A 27,038-nucleotide genomic window follows, 5' to 3' on the forward strand; every position below is an offset into this window, starting at 1 on the left:
CGGCTCCTACTGGCAGCTAAAAGACGTCCAAACAAAAAAAAAAAAAAAAAAAGACACTGGTTATTCATGTTCATACAAGCCTCTAATATGAGGCTAATGTACCAGGGCAGGACAGTAATTTCGATGAGTTGCTGTACAGTTTGTGGTTCACCTTGAACAAACACATTTCTCTAGAACGGAAGTCTCAGGAAGTAGGAGGACACTGAATACAACATGTCGTATTTGGAAAAGCAAAGAAGGGGAGATAGACAGTGAACGAGCACGGGGGAAAAAAACAAAGAGAGAAAACTGCGTGCTAAAAGTCAAGGATGCGTTAAGCCAAGGAGTCACGTGATGACAACAAATCAATGTATCCTCAGAAATAGATCAATACAAGCGACCTTGTATAACAAAATATAACCCAAGGCAAGCGCAGATCATGTGATGACAAACATTCTGTGGCACACAACATCTAAGTAACATTAGAAAACTGAATGTCACATCAATTGTAAAGTCTCTTAAACATAGAAAGTACAATTATGAAACTAATTAAACTATCTCAAGACGTGAAGTGTCGTGATTCTCTAAGAAGCAAATGTACACAACACTATAACATTGGTGAATAAAATGTACAAAAAGAACAATACAATTTGATGTTTACAGCTGGAAAGTGAAAGCCAAAGAATATCAGAAGTGCCTGAACTGCTTACTCGGAAGTGTTGTGGATATTACATTTTAAGCAGCCTTTTTTTGGTGCAGGCATGTTTAAATACCTGCCTATTGACGTATCGCAGTTGTTTCGTGTCTAGATTTTAGTTTGTTACGAAATGATAAGTTCTCTCTCTCCATAGAGTGCGAATACATTGGTTTTTTTTTTTCTTTGAATGCTATGTATAGAGCTCAATCTCACACTTTTCTCTCTCTCTCTCTCTGATTTTTTTTATCTACATGTATGCACAATCTCGATAAGGGTTGAATCTCTCACGTGCTATTTCGTTCCTTTGTCCTTAATCATATGAGCGCTTATGGAATAATGATAATGCGGCATTTTCCCCCTGTCAAAAGTGTTACAATGTGATTTCAGACTTCGAAAGTTACATAGACATTAGTGTTTTACAAATGTTTTAAATTCATTTTAATTATTGAAACTCAATTTTAGCTTTTAAGATTAGACGTTGTGTCCCTTTAAAAACAAATGCAAGAAGGTTTCCCTTGGGCCTTTGAGACTTAGGCGCTGCAGCAAACACAATTCAGCTGAAGTCGGCATTCAGACTCGAGCAGCCTTGCTAGGAAGGTGAGCTGTTTATGCCACTCAGCCCCACACTTCAATGAGAAAACGTTAGCGTGTACATATGAACACACTCAAACCAGATCATGTGACTTTCAACAATTAGCAATTACCATACCTTGTTTTCCTATAAGAAAATGGCGAATATTAAACACAGTAACGTGCGATTTTCAAAATCACGGTATAGGATCATGTTTGTTTTGACTTAAAGGTCGATTGGTTTTAAGACGTTGAGTATTGCTGAACAAAATCTATCATTAAAAAAATGGCGTTTCATTGCTAATGGATGAACACATCTTGTAGACCGCAAAGCTGTCCAGATGTAGACCCTTTGTTCTAAGTAGGAGTAGAGGCTCGGATTTTATCTACAAGACACAAGGATGAAGATGTTTAGTTGTTGTAGCAACTCAAGGAAGAAACTCTATTCAAGCTTTTCTATAGAACCAGACGCTTTAACAAAACTCGCTATTAACAACGCTATTAATAAAGTCAAGCAGTTCTGAATAATCCCCCTACTGGTCACTAAGGTCACATCTGTACGACCGTCGTCGATGCTGTAACAGTTGTTTAATTTAAACTGATACCACGGTGTTTCAAAGTTATACATTCTAATTTTAGCGAGCAGTACATGTAGATTGGGTTTAGACAGAAGTGAAAATGTTTCTACAATGGCATTACTGTGATTAGAATTGACGGACAGGAAATGCCAAAAATACAATCAACTCCCTCGTGCTCCAATTAGAGTTTAATGATGACCATGAACTTGCACTTCAATGTCGACTTCCGGTTTTTTAGAGTACAGTAGCTGTCGGTCTTACTCCACTTTCGCGTGAGGACAGAGGTTCCAATATTGCTTGGATAGGTTAACATAAGAAATTATAAACAGGGCCGGTCTTATTCTACTGCAACCTATGCGACCGCAGTGGGCCCCGCACTTTCATAGGCCCCGCGCGAAATTTAGGTGTAAATTATTATTAAAGGGTTCCTAGAATTGTCCTGAAATTATTGAAATCTTCTGAAAACTCATGCAAATCTCCATAAAAACAGCCAAATCGGCATTTCGGGGTGACCGGGATGTCAATTAATATGGAAAACGCCAATCCTACTCGCGATTAAAAAAATACAAAAAAACAAAAGCGATATTTTACTAGTCGATAGCAAATTTAAATAGGAGATCTGAATGTTTATCAGCTTTTTGTCGGAAAACTATCTACTATAGATGGCTCGTATAGTTCATTTGACAATGATTTTGTACTTAGTAAAGTATCAATAAAATGCACAGACACATTAATTTTGTACTTCAAATTCTTATTTTTCACTTATTATCCTTATCCATACATAGACTAGGCCCCGCACAATCCGTTTCGCATAGGGTCCCGCAATCCGTAGGACCGGCCCTGATTATAAACCAAGATATTTCAATACAGAAACAATAACACATTGATTTGATTTGTTTATGTGTGTTGTTGCAAAAGTGTTTAGGACCCAACAGAAGGAAATGACCATTAAATTTGAATTATAAAGAGTTGCATTCTGGTTTGTCAATAGTTTAGAGTACAGTTTCCTACATTAGACGACAAGTTTACAAGATGATGGGGGAATCACGAGAGTACAGTTTCCTACATAAGACGACAAGTTTACAAGATGATTGGGGGGGGGGGGGATCACGAGAGCGGAGCAGACAAAAAAAAATAGTCCATAGTCCATTTTTTAACCATTAACTATGTTTAAATATTCTTAAACCGAAGCTGATATCAAACGTTGGACACTTTCATTTATCGAAACGCGTCATCGTCACCACTTGTGCAAAGCTCGTGATTTCATAACTGAAGACACGTAAATAAATGTCTAAGCGTGTGTATGGATTGTATGGAGAATTGCAAAGGTTTCTAAACAATCCAGTTTTTAATGAGCCTAGAGGTACCGTAACTTCATTTGTCATGAACAACTTTTGAGGTTCTTCTAGTGGACAGGACAAGACTTCAAGCACGGCCCGCAGACTTCCAAACCAAAAATAGAAAACGGGCTATTGTGTGATGGACATGGAAAAGCTTCGCCCTTATCGACTCTTCCGGCACCGACGCACACAAACCAATCGAAATGAAACGTGTCTTATTTGGGAAAGCTGAAATTTGACGATGAAATGAGATTGTCAGGTTTTATAAATACATTTAGGAGAGAGAGGGGGGGGGGACAGAGAGAGGGTGTGGGGGGGGGTGTGGGGACTACAAGAAATGTAAAAAAAAAAAAAATATTGAAACTACAAAGAAAGAATGAAAGTAGCCAGAAGGTCAAGATTGAAACTAGGAAATAAGTAACGAGGGTAGACTGTGGGTGACGAAGATAACATGACCAAAGTATACGCTCAACCAATCCAAAAAAAAAAAAAAACAATTCTGCAAGATGTCGGACTGTTTTACTAGTAGTGAATAAGGTTCTGTTGAATGTAACAAACAGGGAACTAGTACTGGGTCAAGCGCTGGAACTTTGTTGACGCTTGGGCAGCAGTTCTTTGTTCGCTGTGGCTGATTCTTATTCATGGGGTGAGTGAATGTCGGATGCGATGTGGCCTTATTGGCCATGACTTAAGAATCCGAGTGAAGAGGTGCGCTTGCATTTGAAGTTGTTACCCACTGTTAACGACCTTGATGCTGTATGCTATTATTTTACACCTTTAACTATAATTCAAATGCTCATCTTCATTTATCATATGTACAATGGATACTAGCTCATGTACAACTAGAAGGAAATGAGAAAGATGACACACTCGCCAAGAGTGGGAGAACAAACTCACAATTAAACTTTGCACTCTATCCAGAAGAAATGAAGAAACTAATAGTAAATAAAATGAGAAATGGGCAAGCTCTCATCCAAATCACAAGAAAGATGATGCTTATTATAAGCTATCCCGACAAGATCAACGCCTAATCTTTCGGCTCAGGACCGGACACAACAGAATGCGACAACATATGTACCGGAAGCTCAAAATTGGAACCAGTGAAATATGCCCATGTGGAGTGTCACCAGAGATTGCTGACCATGTCCTCCAAAACTGCTCTCTTTACCAAGAGGTCCGTACAAGACAATGACCCCAAAAACACCCCAACAGAAAGAAAACTATATGGAGAGCCTCCCTGATTTGGAAACCACTGCGCAGTTCATCTCATGTATTGGTCTAGTCATCAGAACACTCCAACATAAAAATGAAAACGAAGAAGAAGAAATCTGTACATAGCCATTAAATGAGTTGCACGTTTATTACTGCGTTGCTATTAACGAACAATATCATTTGTTGGCTATTGCTATTGTTTACTAATTTGTTACTATACTGTCAGGGACACGGTAAACGAGCTAAGGCTTACAAATACAACCTGACAGTGCACACATGAAGTTTTATAACTAGATCAATACAAAGTAAGCTTTCTAAAATGAACTGAGCAATAGGTAATTATGAAAACTTTATAAAAAACTATCTTGGAACATTCACGTCCTACATACTTAACAGTTTTGGTTACAAAAAAAAAAATAATAAAAAACTGAATTATTCACATTTAGGTCTTATTTTGAATAGTGGATTCTTAAAATGAGTTGTGTTTCAACATCTTGACTAGATTAGATTAGGACTTATCTTCGAAAATATAGCATAGCTTATAGACACGTTTATTAAAATCATATTAATCGTGCAGTGATAGCATGATAGTTTTTATCATCTTTAGAAAAGCATCATTGCAAGTTGACCCTAACCCATGGGCAACTATTTCACTTGACAATAAAACAAATATCTAAGCTTCTTTAGCCTCGACGTTTAGCAAGAATTCAAGGACACAGTGGGTGTGAACCATTGTTGCAATGGAAGGAGTGTGAGAATAAAAATTTAAAGTCTGAGACAGAAGTTCCCATGGGACGCGAAGAAAATGTCACCCAGTCCCATTCATATCTTTGAAGCAAGTGGAGAAACAGATGAGAAGATATGGACAGAACGGAGCCCGGGTATCGATCCACACTTGTCCTACACCCAGCCAGATGTTTCAAGTGGGAAACAATAAAAATAAAAAAAAATGTTTCGTAAGGAGACGAAGACGTAAACAAGCTGGTCAAGATGGACGACTTCACTGGTAGAGGGAGAAAAAAAAAAGGAGTTTAACAACATGTTTAGATCAGTGTTTCCTCGGTGGTGCCCACCCCTCCCCAAAAAGAAAGGGACCCAGAAAAGAAATACAAGCAATTATCTGACCGGAGAGGTTTCTGGAAGTAGAAAATAAGCAAAAGTGAATGAACTAAAATGTCATGACGATCCCTAGATGAGCTAGGTCACCAACAATTATTAAAATCGATTTCACTTTGCTTAAAAAAAACATCAGTTAATATACTTGAGAAAATAATATCCATACTTTTTATAAAACAAAAAGAGCAAACTTTGAAAGACCATAATTAACCGTGATTATAGTAAACTAACATGTCCATGATTTTTTCAAAAGCTCTTTAAGCCTTTCAATCTGAACGTGACAGACAGACAACACAACCACATTGCGACAGACAACACAAGCACATTGCGACAGACAACACAAGCACATTGCGACTTTCATTTAAAGTTAAAGGAATGTCAAATAGAACAAACAAAATTAAAAAAACAACACTTTAAAAAAAAAAAAAGCTTATCTTATTTTATCTTATATAATACAGACGTTACTTTAGTCATGCATATTAACCAATGACTTAAATTCAGCCAAGTCACTGGTTTTCCTGGCTAGCTCAGGCAACCCATTCCATGCTCTAATAGCACTAGGGAAGAAGGAGTATTTGTACAAATTTGTCCTAGCATATGGGACGAGGAATGTGCCTTTATCTTTGTGTCTTTCAGAGTATTTTATTAAATTTTGTTTTTGTATTTGAAGATTATGGTTCAGTGTTTTATGTATGATTGCTACTTTACTTTTGAGCCTTCTGTCCTGAAGGCTTTCTAAATTTAGTGATTTTACTAAAGGTGTTACTCTAGTCAAATGTGAATATTCGTTTGTTATGAATCCTACTGCTCTATTTTGTGTCTGTTCCAGTTTCTTAGTGTTTTCTTGAGTTGAGGGGGTCCCAAACGGAGGATGCATATTCTATTATTGGCCTAACCAAGGTTAAATAACATTTTAGTTTTATGTTCTTATTTGATTTATAGAAATTTCTTTTAATAAATCCTAATGCTTTGTTTGATTTTTTTGTAGTTTCATCAATATGTGGATTCCATGACAGTTTTTCATTTATTATAACACCTAGGTATTTTGCGTTTTTAGTCTGTGTTAGTGGTTTGCCATGAATAAGATAAGTGGAATTAATTTGTTTTAGTTTTTTTGTTACTCTTAATAACTGACATTTTTCTGGGTGGAAAGACATGCTCCAATTTGATTCCCATTTCTGTAATTCATCTAATTCTCTTTGTAAAAGTCTAAGCCATATCTCTCATTGCTGTAAGATGTATTTCCTTTTTCAAACAAAATTAATTAATTACTTATATTTAATTAAAAAATTGGTTGTCATCGACATGACAATTGTGCAAAAGTTTTATCTTGAGAATGAGAAGTGAAAGAAATAAGGTGTTCTAATTTGTAACCGGACAAAGCGAGTTGATAGAAGCTTTGTAACAAGAAAAACATTGAAAAATGTGTTGTTGTTTTTTAAACAAAACTTATATTAAGTGCAATTGTATCAATTAGTTAGGATCAGTCAGGTGATTAAATTTTTAATAGCTCTAGACTTACAATGATAAGTCTATGTAGAAATATTTTTACCAATTGTTTTTGTTTAGCGCAAGTTCATGCTTTTAGCTTTCTCAAAGCGATATGATCCTATCACTTGTCTGGACCAGTTGGGAAGCGAGGGGAAGAAGGGGATATCTGTGTTAATATTACCGTGATCGCTTTTTAAATGCATGCAAAAAAACAAAACGTGTTCACTAAGGGCTCAAGATTCCTCAAGGGAACTAATTCAACTAATACAATCACATCTGTCAAGTACGATTTCTTTCCTTTGTTTGTAACCAAAAAAAATTAATTACCAATTTTTTTTTACATTCTTGTTTAGTCAGGTACTTGAAACAAGTGTACAAAATTTTAACTTGATCCGAGACTGGGTGTACAAATGTATACGAGACAAATGTGAGTTGATATAAGCTTTGTAAAAAGGGAGAATATTATACCCAACCGAATTGATACCTTACTTTAAATAAAAAAAGGGAAAAGGTGGATTAAGCCTAGAAGGTACAACTACTCAGCTGCTGACTTAACAAAGAACCTGTTTATTTCTAATCCAACAAATCCCTGTGCGTATTATGATTTGACAGGTTGAAGAGTATTTCTTTAGGGCGTATTATGATGTGACAGGTTGAAGAGTATTTCTTTAGGGCCAAGATAAGAAGAAAGAAAAAAAAGAAAATATTCACGTTTCAAGATGATTAGGATAATGATGGCGCGGAGAAACCTCATTATTTTAATCAGGCGGCTGGTCTATTTCTGTGTTTGTGCATGTGTTTTATAAACCAAGATAAAATATTCTAAAATTATTTCTTCTTGAAAATGAAAAAAAAATGAAACCGTGTTTCGAAAGACAGCTTTAAAATGCTCCCAAAAGTACATCTGTACTCATAGAGAAACTTGATTAAATAGCTTTCACGTGTTTGGAACACCCTCGTTTTTAAGACTTTTTTTTTTAAAAAGATCTCTTCTTTACTTAGCTTTAATAAGGAACAAGACACTTGATGTAGAGACATCGTGCGATAATTCTCAATAGATTTTACTGTCGGCAAGCTAAAGTTTCAGACATAAATGTCGGCCTAGAAGAATACATAATAAATTATGTATAGGTTTCCATTCAACTAATGTATGGATACAAAGATAGAACTTTTCAACGACACACTAGGGAATGAGTTCGCCGAACAAGAGATTAACAATGCCTGACCCAGAAGAAGGTCGAACATAATTTTCGCCTTCTTAGACCAACTTCTAGAATTGAAGACTTTCCCTGTGAATATGTAATGACAAGCTGACAAGACGCGGCTTCTAGATGTGTCTCAATAAATCACAGAATACGTGAGTTGTTGGGCTAGAGTCTCACAATACCATGTTTTTGTTTTAAAGATCACAACTCATAGAGGACACATTCGGATTAAGACGGCGAGAACAAAATATATGATAATTAGACCAAATAATCGTAACACATTTCCGAGGGGCAATCCATAAATAAATGACTTTTCTAATATTATGCTAGAAGCAAAACTGAAAGATGCAGCAAGGTCATTAAAATGAAGCTTGTTGCAAGGAATAGATGACCTGCCTTCAGTATTACTATAACACGATGGTCCGCATGCAATAAATATTACTATGAAAGAAATACTAAGGAGAAAAAAAAATCCGCATTAAGAATAGGCTCTGCTTTTAATTTCAGTAGGCAAAAGAAGTCCCCCGACTTTTTTCCCCAGAAACGCTTTAAAGATCAGCTAAGGCATCAGGCTGACTTAATTTTCCCTTGTTCGATACCTAACAAAATAATAAATTACCATTAGTTAATTAATTCGTGTTTTGTCAGGTACAAGAAATGAGTGAAGAACACCTGGCAGTAAGTAGCTCCCGAAAGAGACGGCTGGAGATCTCTTACAAATGCCCATAGATGCACACTTGAGACCGAGGAAAAAAAAACAGCTGTGGCCGAAGACAGACGTGGACGAAGAGAACGTCAATCGACCAACGGCAGACGTTTATTTTCTGCGTTGATGTGGCAACTTATGTAGATCACAGCTAGGACTGTGTAGCCACGTGAAATACAGCACTCATCCTTATTTTTGGACCCAAAGACACGCTTTAGAACAAATAACCAGAAGAAGAAAAAATATTTATAGACTATTTCTCCTTTATGAAGCGGATGACTTTTTGTAAGAGCGATTACTTTAATCTTAATAACTAATGAATGACAGATAAAAAAGCATTTTTAAACCCGGCGCATCTCCCCCCCCCCCAAAAAAAAATCCAGTTTACGCCCATATATAAATTTACTCTATAAAATACTAATTTGGGGATACAAAACTAGACAATGAAACATAAAAAGACAGTAGTCTAGACTAGAATACTGGATATGAGTAGAAAATTCTAGTTTGTGGATGCTGATCCAGACTTACAAACAGTAAAAAAAAAAAACAACAGTAGTCTTGACTAATTTCTACTAAAGACTGTGCAAATAATATTCCTAAATGTCCAAATCTTTTAACTCTTTACGTGAATTTCCACTGATGTGTGTTTAAGATATGGGTAAATCTTTAGAGCAAATTTAATTTTAAAATGATTATATTTTACTAACTATAACTATCAAACCAAAGTTTTTCCCTCTGTGGCCAATTAGGTAGTTGTTGTTTTTTTCCCCAAAGATATACATAAACTGTCACATTTCTAGGGAAATCGTTAGAGCCGTTTTGGACTTCTATTCCACCCACCCACCGTTAACCAATGGAAAGTTTGCAAGCTAATTAGAGTAAATGTAAAAATAAAATGTAATACTTGTCAGGTGATAATCCTAACAAGTTACCTTAGAACGGCTGAAATAGTACTGTCTATGTCTCTATGCGAAATAATAAAAAAAATATATATGAACCTGTTTCTGTACAGAAAGTGGGTTTCACAACAGCTATGAGAACTTTCGAATAAATATTAATTATCAAAGACGTTAATACTATAAGCTCTTCGTACTTTACATCGAGCTTATCATCACAGCTTATGGCAAGATGAAAGAAAAGGGCGACTAGAAAAAGAAAGGCTAATCAGAGTATTTGGAACTGCTGCTTTCAATATTAATGAAGTCATAAGTTAAAGGCTTTAAGGGTCCAAGAATGATTTAAAAATGTATAAGTACGCATTAATTTAAAAAAACAACATATTTTGGTACTACTACAAGTAAAAAGGATATTTGTCACTAACATAAAAAAGAATAAAAATCAAAAGAAAAAACAACTCCAAAAACTGTAGAAAGTGAAGTGGATTTCGTTCAACAAAGACAAGAGTCTATAGCAGATCAATGAAAGTGGAGACTTTTCACAAATAAATATCAAGGTTTTGTCTTTAGAACGTATGGATTCAAAGCCATAAAGTTGAAGCTAAGAAGAGGACAGTTTTAGCACTACATTCTCACCAAACCACGCGCTAATATTCTCTAGTGCAATGAACTGTTGTTCTCTAAAGGTCTTGCTTCCAACTCAAAGCACAGCGAAATAATACGCCTTTCAAGCAATGAAAGACTGAAACTAACTCCCATTTCATTAGCCTTCATTAACGAAAAGAATATCGCAACGTGGGTGGTTTTAAAAACATGGAACAAAGAAGAATACGGAGAAAACAAATGTTGCTAAAGCAACTTTAAAAAAAAATGGTTGATGTCTTTATTGAGACCAGCGCATCAACAATAATCGCAAGGAAAAAAACAACAACAATAAAACAGCAGAGTGTCACGTGACATTTGCTGATGAGTAGCTCCAGGAACTAACTGTCACATTGTTGGGTACAAGTGCTGGTGTTTTCACAGCATCGCATCCCGTCACGTGGTGAGAAAAGTACATAACAACGTCCAAGCAACAGAAACATATTGATCAATGAGATAGCTCTGACTGGATGGAGCACCGGGAAAACAAAATGGCAGCCCAAAAAAAATGTTTAGATTTAAAACTATTATGAGTCTTTTTTTAGAAAGGGGGAGTTAACACCGTAAAAATAAATTTCCAAAATTACATAGATCCACTACTTGCATAATACAGTGTATATTTCTTTTTTTACATTACGCAATGTTACCATAGGATTTGAAAACAAAAAAAAAAAAACATGTAGGTCTGAACTTTTGTGATCAACAAAAGATGAAACAATACAGATTTCCCCTTACGATATCCATGTTACGATAAACTTCATTAAACTAGATCTATACAGTTATACATTAAGTAGATCATACATTGAAAGTAAGCGACAAAGTAAAGACATTGTTAAAGAATTTAGATGAAACGCAATCGATAGGTATTTGACGAGTGTTTCTCTTTTCCATACTAGAACACTGTCATGAATAAATCTCCAATCTTTGTCCTTAGGAAGAAAGATGAGAGCGATAAAGAACAAAAATCATGACATTGATCGTCTGCTCTTTCTACTTTTATTATCCAGTATTAAGCTAATCAAATCTGTTATATTATTAAATGAACCTTTTTTTTTATATACAGATTAACAGACAAATATACACATCGTTGCCCGAGTTTATTCTAAAAGGTAAAACAAAACCTTAAAAATGAAGTAAAATCTTTTTTTTTTAATTCACCCCTCCATCCGGAGGCGAGTGACCTCCTCAAAGATCTAATGCAGTGTTTCCCAAAATGTTTTCCGCGGAACCCTAGTGTTCCGAAAGGCCTGAATAGGTATTCCACGAACTATTGAAATAATTAACTAATAGGCCACCACATGAATTAATCTCTCTAAGAAATAAGCAGTGTTCTGTTAAATACTCAGAATGTGCGGAGTGCTCCTTTAAGAAAAAAGTTTGGGAAACACTGATCTAATGAATATTCATGCCGAGTTTCATCTATACTGGTTAAACGGTATTGGTTTCTATAAATGACATTTGTTTATATATTCTATCACAAGACAGAAATATCAGGCGTAGGTAGTTAATTTTTATTTTTATCTTGGGAGATAGAATAATAATGAATCCCAACAAAAAATCAATCACCGTGTATGTGTATAGTGACTCGTTCCAAAAGTTGTCAGCTTAAAGACGAAAATTCTGATTTTCAAATGATCAAATATTGTCTTCAAAGGCTTGAAAATCGCTATTTACATTTAAACCAAAGCAACATACAAACTTACTGGTCGATTCTGCGGGTTGGTCACATGACTTACAAACTAATAACTGTGAATGGTCCGCGCTAAGTAAGAGATAAGACAACTGCAGTTGTACTTTAAGGGGAGCTATGACGAGATCCTTCCAGCAAAACAGCCACTGGTCAGCGTTAAGAGCAGTGAACATCATATGTTCATCAGCTGCTGTCACTTTAAATAGAGCAATTCATCTCCTTTTAAGTCTGAGCAACATTGACCTTACCGTCCAGATCAATCAATCGGCTATGTGGATCTGGCCAGAGCTATGTGGATCTGGCCAGGGACAACAGTCTGTACACAGATCGTGTGTGTTCTTAGCTCATTTGCCTAGCCTTACGACACATAGATTGAGTATAGAGAAAAAATTTCTCAGAAATACTGAATGTTATATTTTTTCTTGGTGATAGGGAATAAAACAATGTCTTAGAGTGACCCGTCAAAATAGCGCGGACAAAATAGCGCCGACAAAATAGCGCGAAATTTCCCGACAAAATAGCGCGGACTTATATATGATGTGTATAAAAGTACCGGATTATTAGTAATTTAATGTCCTGGGTATCATTTTTGTTAATGTCTCTGTCTTATATTTGCAGAGAACGAGAGTCCTTAAATTTTATATCATTCCCTTTTTCGCCTTTGATTAAAATGCATAACTTACTAAAAATAGGATTTTGAAATGTGGTGACACGGCAAAATAGGATAGGAAAATACGAAAGTGTGTTATACTAGAATCAGACATCTGCGGCATCTTTCTTTGATCAAAACAGGGCGTCTTTTGCCGCAACATTGGCAAACTTAGGTGTGTCAGGATTAGTTACGATGGCGATCACATTTCTTATCGTTTGTTTAATCTCAGGCAGTGACTGACCAATTCAATCACTGATTTTGATATTTCCTGTCCGTCTTTGTCTAACATAAATAGATATCAAATTTGATGGAATTCCTACGTAACATTTCCTGCAATTTAACTTTGTGAAAGTTTGTGTGTGTGTGTGTAAATTTGACAAGTATCTTTGCGTGTTTTTGAAGTACACTTTTATAATGTAAATAAATGCTATATTTTGAAATTATTCATTTTACCTTATTATGATTTTTGCTTATTTATGTTTTAAGATATCTAAAGTGTTTCCTGCAAAATGACAGAAAAATTATAACAATTAATCCAAAAAAAATATTGGCTCTATTCATATTTTACGATATCTAAAGTATTTCTTTCAAAATGACTAAAATATTATTTTTTTTCTGCGCTATTTTGTCGGCGCTATTTTGACGGGGTACCCTGTCTTAGTGATGACAATTAGCATAGTGTGAAGGCGACAACAAGTTTTGCCTTTAATAAAGTATTGCCTAGATCACGCTGCATAGTGAGGACTTCTTGTTGTGCATATTAAGTTATTCATTCATAGATATTGACTATTTAGGAATGTATAGTGACCGAGTGTGATAAAAGGAACACACCCACATTTCTATTCCAGTTGATATACGGTACTCACAGCTATGGTAAAGAAACCAATACCTTATATCACAATGTGTGAATTCACACTCTTTGCATAGCTTAAGCTCAACAACAAATCAGACCAGGAATGAGTCAGTGAAAATTAAAACAGTCAACAATCTTAACATTATCGTATTGCTATTTCTTACCAGTTAATAGAGCGTAGAGTGGAGTGAGTATTGATCGTATTAAAAAAAAAGGGGGGGAGGGGGAAAAGTCGGCTAATTCAATAAAAACATTGACCGAAATAGTTTAGATTTAAATAAAACAAACTTGTGTACGGCCAAATTTAAATTGAGTTTGCTACTGTTTCTATATTTAGGCCAGCATGCTATTGACAAGATTGATAATAAAGGGACAGGTTAATCTTATATATCTATACTATAAAGTAGAATGTGAGGTGTATGTATGTGACTTATAGACATCAAAACCGCTTGACCAATCTTGACAAAACTTGGCAGGAATGTTTCTTGGGTACAGGTTAATCTTATATATTGTTATAAACCTGGTGGTGGCACAGATGGGGGTAGTGGTGTGTGTGTAGTCAGCCGACGCAAATCGCCCCAGGCCAGCGCTAGACGAGCGGTCAAGCGTGACGAGTTACGACTGTCAGCCGAGTCGAGGGTCAACAGGACAGTTCGGGAAGGATCGCCGACGTGAACAGAGCTCAGGAGCGTCACGAGAGTTATAGTCATCTGACCACCTAGAAACGCCGAGGGGCGTTCTGTCCGGTTCGAGAAGGCCAGTAGGGACCCTATATAAGAGCGGAGGTTGCGCAGTCAAGACGGTCGAGAAAAGGGGCTCAATACAGCAAGGTTCAGAAAGCGGGTTCACGACCGGAGTTCAGAACACGGTCGACTACAGCACAGTTCAACGGTGTGGTTCTGTACGGAGCATTACGACGGTTCAGTGCGGAGTACTATCAAGTACAGTTGAGACGAACGGCGTCTTGATCTTGGTCTGTGATCGAGTCCGACACAACGAGCCCAAGTGTGTGAAGTCAGTTCCGAACTGTTGAACCCAGTGCAAGCCCGGAACGAGACGGAGAGGCCAGTGCAAGACTTGATACGGCGGAACGGTGTTATCGGAGAGATATTTGTTATCGCAGAGCTATTTGTACTGTTCTACGTGCTGCCAATTGTACAGTATTGGCTGTTATTTATGGACATTAAACCTTTACGTTATTTTGGAGCCCTGACTTGTCAAGTTCTTTAAGTTGGTGGTGTATGGTGCAGTTTGCAGAGAGCCTGGATAGTGAGATTCGTAACAATATCTATACTATAAAGTAGAATGTGAGGTGTATGTATGTGACTTATAGACATCAAAACCGCTTGACCAATCTTGACAAAACTTGGCAGGAATGTTTCTTGGGTACCAACTTAGACCGTAGTGTATGTATTGTAGCCCTAAAACAAACTTAAGACCCTAAAAAAAAATAAAGTTGTCCGACTTTATTAAAGCTATAGTATTTATGGATCTAGGCCATGTTTACAATGTTGAAATGAGAAAAGATCGAAAGGATTTAGATCTACATCTAATTTTAAGAAATACACTTTGCGCAGATAGTTTTTTACTTTGACACATGAAAATACAAAAGAAGGTCCATTGATTTCATTATGTAATCAAATTAACCTTCAAATTTATGTTTCAAAACCATTTTTTTTACATAAATTAGTTCCTTATATCTCTGACTACAGATTTCCTGACGAACATACCACTACCAGACATCTTTCCATTGCTAGAACAGATAGTTTTATACTTTAATACATGAACATAATAATTATCGCCCATTCATTTCATATTTTGATCAAATTAACATTCAAATTTGGTTTTCTAAAGCATTTTTAATACATTCGTTTATGAAAGCCACGAAGCCGAGTTGAGATAGGCCTAGATCTATATTCATTCATGAATCGCGTAGTAAAAATTATTTCGTTTAATTGTTTACCTTATTATCCAATCAATAACAAATCGGGTAAACCCTTTTTTAATTGTACTATTAATCTATCGCTCTTTTCGTTTTTAATAGATATGTATATATTCGCTTAGGGTAAATCCATATTCGCACAACTAATTTTATTTTCGTAGCGAAAGAGAAAAAACTTGAAAGGATCATTAGCTACGTTTAACATACATCTAAATCTAATCCACTAGATTAGTAAACACAAACTTAGACCCGCAGGCCGCGGGTAATGTCAGGCTAGTATATTATATTCCCCAAAAAACATTCATTAACTGATGGATTTATTTAAATGTAACCAGGTATCAAGAGATCTCAACAATTGCCTTGCGAATTCGCACAAAATTTCGCAAACAGGTTCCTTTTACCTCTAAGGTGCTTGTTAGGAAATGGTTTTGACCGCTTCGCAGAGTGAACATTCGAGAACAATCGCAAGCTTTCTTTAAAACCTTTTCATTTTATTTTCGAAATTTTCCCCCGAAACATGACATTCTATATATTAAGCATAAATAGAAATAACACAATTCAGTGTAGCAGACACTAGAAATCACAGTATGCTAGGGGGTCGTTGAAATGCGGCCCGTTTGTTGGGAGCTAAAAAAAAAAAAAGGAGAGAATGTTCCGGCCAAAAATAAATATAAAACCTGGAAACAAATCAACGGGTCTAGCCGATGTATAATGATATCAAGATCATTTACGTTGTGTTGGGATATGTGACTGAGTGCAGACTTACGCTTAGAGAGAGAGGGGCACAAGGAAGAACCTAGTGGAGACTAGGGATTTGTTCGACACGAGCTGTGGTCAGCCCCGAAAGTTTCTCTCCCATATCCACGAAAGAGACACGACTGAGAGCCTTTGCTTTAGGGGCGTGAAAGAAAAAAGCAATAGTAATAATACAGATAATAACAAGAAGAAACAGAATCCGTTTCAATGTCACATGAAAACATTTTTATTTACTTCAAATTCTTTAATCAAAATGCACCTTTGAGAAATACAACTACTTTCTAAAAACAAAACAACCACCTTTTTCCTTTTAGAACGAATTCAAACCATGCCATGGTAAATGAAGCTAATTACAAGAGAAGAAGAAAACATCGGTTGCTGTTCATCACAATAATTACACGTACAAGGTCAAAATCAATATGTTTTTTTATAATGATGTAATTAAAGATTGATAAACAACCACCACCATTCTTGACATCATGGCAACCACCACCATTCCGGACATCATGATGTACAGTTCAAGACTTTGGCCAAGCGCGACAACTATTTGAATAAGGAAACAGCGCAAAATCAAAAGCATTTGATTTCCCATTGAAAACATTTTTTTTCTGTGCCCACAGGAGTTGATGTAAGCGGATCATCCAAAGATGCACATTAACAAGATCTCATCCAGAGTTAGAAGACAGAGAAAAACAAATGTTTCTCCCTTGTGGCACAAACCAAAACTGTAAAAAAGCAAGAAATAAATTGAACTCTTTGAATTATTGGCATAAATTATGAAAAAGTCCAACTTCTAATTGTTTGGTAACTGCAATGGTATATTACCCAACAATCGAATACAATCCTTCACATCTTATTTAAAAGACAAAATCACTCGTACAGTATCTACAGGAAAGTGGTAGATCTTTTGACAGAAAGTTGACAAACTATGCTATCTTACGGCCTCTGATGTACAGATGTGCTTTATCAATTGAAGTGTATTACTAGTATCTCAAGTTTATTTGGTCTTGTTAATGTGTCCTCCTTTAGGAAAGAAGGTAACCCTAAAAAAAAAAAAAAAGAAAAGATGATGGTGTGTTGTTGTTTTTACATGATTTAGTCATCATACGACTTTCTAGATGTTCTGTACAAGCTTTTAGGAGTCCCAACTACGAAAAATCATCACCATTTCTTCAAATCTGTTAAGGTACTTTCCAACGTTACGTTTGTACCGTAGAAAATGAATCATAAGTTTAGTGTAGTATTACTATGGCATTCAATAGGATTTTTAAATAACTTGATTTGTGTGTCTACGCTGTTTCATTATTTTGTTACACCGTAAGTACGTTGTTGTAGGCTACGAGGTTGTATGATTTTATTATATGGTGACAGGCGTATTCCTACAAGATCGCCTTAACAAAACTCGATTCCTCATTCAGGTTAATCTGAAGAGAATTACATGTTCAGCTTAGATATGATACATCTCTCGATCTAATCTTAGAAAATAGTTTAGTAAGTTTTATTTCAGAAAATAAAAACGTATAGGTGGAAATGGAAAACTGAAACTAAAATGAAGAGCTCTATGGGGTGAAGTATATAGAACACTCTGTTCAATTTGGATCATTTTAGAATTTTCTTTAAGCGTTAGAAGGATTCTCTTCCTGCGCCCTATAAAAAAAAAAATAGTTCATAATCAGCTCTTTTCCACTATATGCAAGCCAATGTCGTGACTTTGCTCGACTCATTTTTGTAACTGAGGAGCTCCCAAAACAAAAGACAAAAAAATTGTATAAAGTAATTTTCCCTCATGAATTTCGACAAATCGACACTAGTCAAAACACTAAAGAACACCGGTCTCTCTATAATGTATAAAGCTCAGTTACGACACTAGAAATAATAATAATAATAAATTTCTCAAATGATATAGAATCGACGCTAATCATAACACAAGTGAACATTTGCCTATGATAAGAATCGACTATAGCGAACACAAAAAGTACTACAATAAAAAGAGATGACGTTGAATACGTATCTACTTCAGATGTCTCTAAGTTCAATGCACTTAATTTAAAAACTCCGTCGCTGCTTAAAGCTGATTAGATCTACAGCCCGAGTTCTCTCCCACAATGAACCATTTCTACGGCTGATTGCCACGATGTATTGGCTTCTGTGACACTAGACAAATTGAACCCGGAGATTTCAAACGAAGTCCTTCTTTTTTTTTCCTTTACTTCATTGACATAATTGTGTTACCTTCGATTGGCATCGTTTTGTACTTACTGAGACAAAAGGGAAACACATAGGACATCTTTTTTTACGATTACAACATTTCAAAGGTTCGGACTCGAATAACTTAAAACATAAATTTAACCACAGTGAACAACGGCAAAAGTTCAATGAAGTTGCACATTTTGCTACAGTGGTAGCTTCTTTCCTCAAGGAAAAAGTAACAATTAAAAATTATGTAAGTACCGAGAATTCAAAAAGTGCATAGCTTACAAGTCATATAGTCACACTTTTAAACGACTTTCTGCGAAGCATTTGAGAAAATGATACCAACATTCTTTTTAACACTTTGTCTGATACAGCTTTGCATTGATCATCTTTACTATTTAACGTGCCCCGTGTTCAGAACTACTTTAGGGGGCGAACTAAATTAAGCATTTTCTAGCACAAGATTGCCTAAAGTTAATCCTTTACAATCAAGATAAAGTGTATTACGAGAAGATGGTCACACTTTTTCAACTGTTAACAAAAAAAAAAATGGTTCGTTCCAATTCTTTCGTCCACAAGACATTAACCTATTGAGATTCAATGGTTTGAACAAAAGCTATTCACCTTAAACTATTCTTGGTGAAAACAATTCTTGATTTAAGATCCTTTCAATGTGTGTTTTAAAATAGCGACGATGAAGTCTCTTGCGTAGAATTCCATACGTGTGATCGTTAACATCACGAGCGAGGTGTGGGATCTAGTGCTAGGGCGTAAACACCCCAATCTACCACGTAGGCCCAGTGAACACCACCTCTTTATCCCCTGCCATTAGAACAAAGAATTCTATCGCTCTTTATCGTTGGCTGAGATGGCATGACAACTCTAAATGGTAGCTAAATATAGAAATCCTTAGTCTCATATAACTGGCGATTTCGAAACACGCAGACAATATTCAACAAGAAATACTCGTTAATTATCTATGGCCGATGATCAATATTGTAAACAACAAATGTCTGCCTTGGCTATGATTAATCCTCTCGTCTTGCCTTCAAAGTACGTCCCTTGAAATGACAGTATATCAGATCTGGACATTGCGTTATCATCATAATTATAGCACTTAACATGGTTGTTCCTGAACAGATATTTATCAAAGCTAGTATTTATTTTATTTTTTTTACACAACATAAATACTTGAATAGGTGTTATCTTTAAAAAACAAAATATATGGTAGGTGATTATTGTGGACAAGGAAATAGCTCGATCTAGGAGGCATAGAACGGCGTCTTTAAACTATTATTCGGCTGGACTAATTCAGAATGTGGTCAATTAATATCATTTGCCCAGCCAATGGGCTAATCTTAATTTTAGCGGGTAATTTTTTTTTATCTATGAAAGTTCCCTGGCCGATAGTAACTATATTTCCATAAAGATCTAATTAAATGTCTTTTTACCGCCCCTCACTGTGACATTTAAAAACGTAAACACAGATAGTGAGGGGGAGAGAGAGAGAGAAAAAAAAAAGGGGGGGGGGCGTGCAAGTGCTAATGACCTCCTACCTCTGTTCATAAAGTAAGCTAAAGGTGTTGTTTTTCCACTGCCCTGAGGTCTAGCCTGCTATGCAGTTCAAGGCCACGGTCAGTCATTTGACCTGGAGTCCGTGTGTGTCATCCTAGCTCTATGGTTTCATCGTAAGGAATTGTGTTTTTTAGTGTACAGCTGAAGTATCATTCTAGTTAATAGAAAGAGTTTGTTTTGACATTGCACTAGTCATAACGTTTTTAAAATGAAATATTTCAGGATAATACACTCTTATTTTTCGTAACTGGATAGTTAGTCTCTTTATATCCCACAACCACTGTAAGGTTACCATACAACTCAATGTTTCCCCGAATGTATGTAGTGAGTGTAATGGCTGATGCTCTAATGCTAAAACGAATCTGCAGAAATGTACCAAAATATGGTGAAACTATATTTTAGTGTATATTATTTTACTCACAGACTAATAATGTACGTGAACAAAAAAACATTTGAACCACTGGTTAGCCTAAAAATATAAATCATGCGCCAACCCGCAACATAAATATCCCAAAGTGTAGCACCGAGGTTATTGACAGGTCAATAGCTAAGGTCGCCCCCGTTAATGGTCGATGACCCTACAAAGGCCAGACCAGCGTTCAATGGTCCTGGTCACTACTGAAACTCTAATGTATAAGAAAATAAATAAGCAGGCCCCTAGATACAGAAATATAACGCTTCTAGTGGTTCTTGACAACAATATTCTTTTGCCGCAGATTTTATTGTCACTTTGAACACGAGACTTACAAGCCAGAAAACGTCGAGATAAGAATAACTTGTCAACAACTTGAGTTAATATTGTTAGAAGGGTGAGCAAACATCGTCAATAAAAAAAATGTTATTTGGTGGCTTCAACAAATGATAAAATTTGATTAACAAAACATTAAAGTGCAGAGGCCGGAGAAGATTTCATCATATCAATAAAATCATGCTCATCGCACTAGCATAGCTCTGAGGTTAAATTGATAAATGGCAGTGGATGGATTACAAGCTTTGGTATTAATGACTCAAAAGTAATGAGAATAAAGTGGTAGAAAATGAATGAGCCCCTTCCTCGATATGTGCTGATGGAATTACTACGCTATGAAGCTTCTTTTTTTGTGTATCAATTGAACAAATAAGATCAATAAAAAACAGCTTATAAATGATATATATATATATACACACACACACAAACAAAATATATAACAATGCCAAAGTACAAGCATTTGTTTAATGAACACAATTTTTTCAACACTATAGTCACACCCACATCTCTCTACACACAGATACACATGTTTTCACGTCTCTGGGGGGAAAAATGAAACGCCACTAATATAAAGAGACCAAAAATAGAGAAGGGGGTTAACTGATTCACAGGGGAAAAATACATTGAAAAAGGAAAACATGGGGGAAAAAATTAATCAAAACCTCCCCATGAGATGTCATTATCAAGAAACATGTGGCTTTTTGTCTTCAGGTTTGTGTGTGTGTCTTTGTTTGGCTCACAAAGATACAGATATTTCTAGTTTATGTTATTACACTCGATCTGTGGGCAGTACAGAGATGAGCAGTAGAGTGTCCAACTGAAGGTTTCTGGTTCAATCCCGGTCAATTACTGTCAAGTGCTCAGGATTCAAAAGTGATTCGGAAAGTCTGATAGGATACTTAGCATCAATTAGCGAAATAAACGAATGTTTCTCATTGAGGAAGAAGCAAGTTGCCAGCACGGAAACACACAGTACTTTAGATCTTCTGCCCATGAGAATTGGTTGTTGAATTGTCCCTAAGTAAATCGGGATCTAGTCATTGAGTAGTGGTGAGTTCAAGGATTAACACATCAAGTTTCAAATAGATGTTTTATGAAGTTTTATTCGAGAGTCTTACTCGTTCTATGGTCATCTGTAAATGAAGGTGTTATGTGGATAGCACCAACTGTCTTTACTTTTTAGATATAGCTGAAAGAATTATAGTCTTGAGAGAGCTTTAAAATATGACTACAATCCTAGTATCAAGTTTTTGCTTGAAGTTGTTTATATTTTTAAAAAAGACATTGTAAAATAAATTATGAAATAAGATATATTTTGCTTTCTTTAAAATCTATGTAAATATTATTCTTAAAAGTTTTATTATGTTTTTTTTTAAATATTTCGCTTAATAAAAACAGAACTTCTTTTAAAGTTGTTGTTGTTTTTTTTGGTACATAAGGATAAAACAGTATCTGAAAAAACAAATCCAAAGGACATATAACCTATGTGAAAGGTGAAAGGTTATAGTACTAGTCACCTAACATCCTAAAATTTTGTTGTGAAAACATGAGCTCTACTTTCCCTACCTATAAAATTTGAAGTGTATCTTAGGTATCTTATAGAAGCATTACTCCTCTATTATTAGGGTTTCTATACAAATCCACAGTTTCTTAAAGATGCAAACTTTATATAAAAAAAGACTTTTTTATTTTCAAACCATTTCAACACCAAAAACTGGTGAAAAACGACCTTTTTTTTTCAAAACAACTAGCTTCTTCTTCTTCTTCTTCTAGCCAGCTTTATTGCTGCTGAGCTGTGAGCTCTTTTGCAGACTGTGCCAAGGAAAAAAAGTGTGCTGTTTTCTTCAGTTGTTTAGCACTGCGGTACAGGGTGTTGGTTATGTTGGGCTGTAGTGGAAGTAGGGTCTGCCTAAGGTGGATTAGGGAGGGGCATTCAAAGAGGATATGGTTTACGGTTTCAAAGGGGTGGGCGCAGTGTCTGACAAAACAACTAGCTAAAAAAGAAATTAGCTACTACCCTAACAAATCACACTTACTCACAACTAAAGACAACCACAAAATCGCATTGAAGCCTTAAAAAAAAGAAGATAGTTCTTATATTAATTTTTTTTTTATGAATCCCAACTTATACAAACAATATGGACACTGAAATTGTTTGATAAGAGACCAATAAGAAGCAAGAATGATATGATGTCACTCTATCCAAGAGAGATGAAAAGAACTTTTAGGAAACCTTACATTTTAATTACCATTCAAACAACTCAAAAAGAAAAACTATTTAATAACTGATCTCCACTCATTTCTACCTCCCAGGAACATATGACTGAATGAAATAAATGTGTTCCAATGTCCAATCAATGAAAAGAATGACACTTAAACTGTCTTTAATACTTTTTAAAAAATCACTAAAGACAGCACTAACAACAAGTAGACTTTCAAAGACAGGGCTGAAAAGCAAGTTAATATTTAAATATATATATATTTACACTAAACTATTAACTATAACATAACATACAAATGCAAAAACATAAACTATTTTTAAATTGATAATACAAAATTGCATTTCTTATTTAGGACAGGCCATATCAATTTTTTTAATATATGTTTTTCATTTCAAGTGTCATTATGATGGAATGGGTGAACTAAAAAAGCCAGGATAATTAATGAATTAGTTTTATCTCTATTCAACCTAACAACTAAATACATTAACATCACAGGTAAAGATACTATCCACAAAATTAGCACCACCTTAAATGAACTTAGGCTTAGGAAATCTACAATCAACAAGTAGGTTTTAATAGATGATTTTTTTCAAAACTTTTAGATAATATGAGCAAATAATGCCATCATTAGACATCTCTAAGGCATTTTATAATTGCACAACTTAAGTTTACTTAAAATACTTTAACAATGGATCAATGGATTCCTAGTAGGTACCAACCAAACTGTAATCAATGTCTCCAAATCATCAAAACAAAATTTTAACTGTAAGCTCAGGTGTCCTTTAAATAACAGTATTAGGCACCTTATTAGCCCAGAAACAAAGTCAATTTAAATTTGACTGTATAATAGTATTTAGAACAATAAAACAAAAAAAAACTTGAGATACTATTGTCACATGCACAAACTTAATGAGTTAAAAATCAGGAAACTAATAGGAGCACAACTTTCCACTTCTATTGGGCTAATTGATTATTTTTAATCTGATAAGAAAATAATGTCTGAAATGTTATTGAGCCTTAGACCATTATGTGCATCCTCTATTTGGATCTCTCCACTCAAGAAGGAAAAAAAAAAAAAACTGATTAAAAAATATAAAAAAAGAGCAGTGTGATTAAATATTGAAATAAATCACCCACCCCAGGTCAGAAGATTTTAAAAGTAAAGTAGCAATAACACATACAAAACACTAAACCATAACCAACAGCACAACTTTAAACATTTGTAATAACTTTTCCAATAAGACTTGTACAAGACATTTTTTTTAAATCAAAATCTTTTATGACTCTGTACTGTATATTATAATACAATAAGACTTTATAGTAAGATTATAATCATCATATAAATTCACTGAATTCATAAAAAATTAAAGAATTGCATTCTTATTTTTTTTTTTACAATAGCTCTAGATTTACAATAATTTAGATTATTTTGAATCTAGATTAGATCTTATCCTAGAAGACATATTTAGATATCTACATTCTAGAACTATCATCTAGATTATTCTAGATTAGATCTATTATATTATTAGTTATTGGATTTATTTTAGATCTTGTCTTCTTTCTTAGGGGGGCAACACAAGTGAAAAAGAAGTAAAAGTTCAGTATATTTATATCTAGATATCTAGATCTATATATACATAATAAAAATATTATTAATATAGACTAACTAAGACTACACTATAAAAATATAGTACTCTAGATCTGGATCTATATATAGACATAGATAATAAATCTTATTTAACCTTATTAAGAAAGTTTACCAAACAAAAACATTACAATTCAATATAATATTACATTTATCATTAAATTATTATTAAATATTCATTTAGACTTACAGTTAGTAGAGTAAGTGTAAGAGTAAGTTCAATAAGTGATCTAGAATGTCTAGATCAACTTAGTGAACTTAGTAACTATATATAATACTAACTAAACTGTCTAAACTGACTAAAGACAGTAAATTACTAAAGTTAAAGTGTTAAAACTCAGTAAAGTAGAGACTAGGTCTAGGAGTAGGACTCTAGGTCTAGGAGTAAGTAGATGATAGATCTAGATCTGATCTAAGAGTTTATAAATTATACTCATATTTATTTATCTAAAGACATTATACATCTAGTTAATTATAGTAAAGTTATTAAAAGTAATAGTATTTAATAGTAAAAAGTAGACTTAGACGTCACTAGACCCTAGTTATACTGTTATATTAGTCAATTAGTCACTTAGTGACTTATGTCAATAGAAATCTAGAATCTAGTGTTATTATTATTACCCCCTAGTCTAATTTGAAGCTAAAAAGATAGATTCTAGATCACTAATATTAATATAATCTATTAAAACAGAGTCACTTACTACAAAGGGCCCGTTAATTTCTGGGTGTGAGCCCTTTGAATGTATCCATTCAGAAGAATCCTTTTTAAAAAAGATTTTACGAATCCACCACGAATAAACCAAAACACACAAGATTTGTAGCAACGAATAACTTCCACATAGCTGAACTTATGAGGTGAACAAAAAGTGACCTTAATATTGAGTTCCTATTGGCCAGCTTGCTTTTCTCAACAAGCAAAGCCACTATCTGGGCCATTGAAAGTTTCGCACACGTAAACAAACCTAGTACTTAATGGTTCTCACATTGTGTAGTACAGGAAACCCATCTTTCAAATGAAATCAATTTAGTTCCGGATGTCTAGATCTTAAATAATCATTCATTAAATAAATTTTAATCTAGGATGTCTGAGACTATAGTCTTTTTTTATACTTAGATTTAAAAAATAGATCTTTATGCCTATATAGGCCTACGTAGTCCAAATAGAAATTAAGTATTTAGGCCTATATAATCATAATGTCCAACGTAGTCTAACCAGAAATTAAGTATATCATACTTATCATACATACTGTATAGATCTATATGTTGACTGTTCGATCGTGTGGTAAGTGATAAACTAAGCCAATGTTACAACAGTTATTTAAAGACTTGTAAAGATAAAAGACTAAGACTGCTTTATATTTCCCTATGGAAATTTGTTGTGATTACAATTTAAGGACTCATTTCTCATATAAAGACAACACAACAGTAACATGCACATAAATAGAACAGACACAACATAAGAGTTCATTCAGCGACTACACACAGACATTTTTGTCCTTTTCATGTTTCCTGATCAACGAGTGGCGTTGATATAGTCTGACCGAGTAAGGTAAGAACGAGTTTTTGTACCACTCTGTTCTTGTCTTGATTGACAGAAGTCGCCCACTTCGCTACTTAACATATTTATGATGAAGCGTGTGGCTGTTGTCTTCCAAGATTGTTCCTATTTTTGTTAGACCTTTTTGTTCAGAAAGTTCCTTTAAATATGGTCATGTTGTGCGTGTGATTTTTTATGCCCTTTTTTATAATGTTTTCTAGGCGGCGCAACAGTTTAGATGAAGCGTTGCCTTCCCAAGTTATTCCGTAGGTTAGCAGATTTTGCATAGTCGTGCCGTAAAAAATTATCTAGGATCTTCTTATTTAGTTTAAAGCTATTGAGTTTGTATAAGAAAAATAGTCGCTAGGCTGTTTTCTTTGTCAGAGTTCCAAGGTGGTCTTCCCATGAGAGCTTGTTATCAATGATGACGCCTAGCCTAGATATTTATAGGCCTATGACTTCACTTGTTGTACAGATGGAGTGTTTATCTGCAGCTCGTGTAGGCCTATCATTTGTATATTCTTTCTGAAATCTATTATTAAGTTCTTCAGTTTTTGTGACATTCAGTTCTATAAAGTTGCCAGTGCACCAGTTTGTAAACTCTTCAATCGAGCTACGATACTGATTCGAGTTTCGTCTTCTGAAATAAGACCGACTAAGCCAGGGGTTCTCAACCTGTGGGTCAAGACCCACTTGGGGGTCGATTGACGATTTGCCAGGGGTCGCCAAAGACCATTGAAAAAATGGATTGTTATTGTCTATTCTTCAATTGCTGTCTGTGTGCGGGGGGGGG

At 35.0% G+C, this 27,038-nt stretch overlaps 1 protein-coding gene across 3 annotated transcripts in view; it reads right to left on the bottom strand.

Annotated features, from left to right (window-relative positions):
* LOC106054466 (putative molluscan insulin-related peptide(s) receptor) overlaps window positions 1-25,579 on the bottom strand; it is a 110,806-nt gene extending 85,227 nt beyond the window's left edge. The window contains exons 1-2 of one of the 3 annotated variants that reach the window (XM_056043083.1): window positions 25,410-25,579; window positions 20,075-20,234 (exon numbers count right to left, since the gene is read on the bottom strand). The gene's annotated coding sequence lies outside the window, so the exon portion shown is untranslated. Of the gene's footprint in view, window positions 1-20,074; window positions 20,248-25,409 lie in introns of all 3 variants that reach the window. The other 2 variants (XM_056043084.1, XM_056043082.1) reach the window with 2 other exon arrangements.
* Window positions 25,580-27,038: the final 1,459 nt, after the last annotated feature.

Source organism: Biomphalaria glabrata, chromosome 10 (genome assembly GCF_947242115.1).
Source record: "Biomphalaria glabrata chromosome 10, xgBioGlab47.1, whole genome shotgun sequence".
NCBI classification, from domain to species: domain Eukaryota; kingdom Metazoa; phylum Mollusca; class Gastropoda; family Planorbidae; genus Biomphalaria; species Biomphalaria glabrata.